General features: G+C 42.6%; 1 pseudogene; it reads left to right on the top strand.

The window, feature by feature from the left end:
* Positions 1-231: 231 nt before the first annotated feature.
* Positions 232-350, top strand: LOC133378597 (5S ribosomal RNA; annotated as a pseudogene).
* Positions 351-589: the final 239 nt, after the last annotated feature.

The raw sequence follows: 589 nt of genomic DNA, 5'->3' as shown, positions 1-589 counted from the left end.
AAAAGCTTCAGTGGTAATTACCTATGGCTGCATACACACCATGCATTTACAGCTCATTGAAAGCAGCCCCCCCCAAGAATCATGGGAACTATAGTTTACCCTCACAAAGCAATAATTCCCAGCACCCTTAACAAACTGCAGTTCCCAAGATTCATTGGGGGAAGCTGTATGTGTTAAATGTGCTTTAAATGCATGATATATGTACAGGCTTACAGGCTTACAGGCTTACAGGCTTACAGGCTTACTACCCTGAGCATGCCTGATATTGTCTGATCTCGGAAGCTAAGCAGTGTCAGGCCTGGTTAGTACTTGGATGGGAAACCCTCTGGGAATACCGGATGCTGTAGGCTTTAGAGAAAGGCAATGGTAAACCATCTCTGAATACCTCTTACCATGAAAACCCTATGAATACATCCCAAATGGTCGCCATAAGTTGTAATTGACTTGAAGGCATATAACAGCAGCAACAACATGTACAGGCTAGTTTGCTGTCAAAAGCTGAGGCTGAACCTACTATTTAATGCCATCAATAAAATGTGCTATTCACTTCCTCAAAGGCTATGCCTGGCTAGAAGGTCAATAAATATTT

Source organism: Rhineura floridana, chromosome 2, assembly GCF_030035675.1.
Source record: "Rhineura floridana isolate rRhiFlo1 chromosome 2, rRhiFlo1.hap2, whole genome shotgun sequence".
Lineage (NCBI taxonomy): Eukaryota > Metazoa > Chordata > Lepidosauria > Squamata > Rhineuridae > Rhineura > Rhineura floridana.
This window is presented reverse-complemented; position numbering and strand designations above follow the sequence as displayed.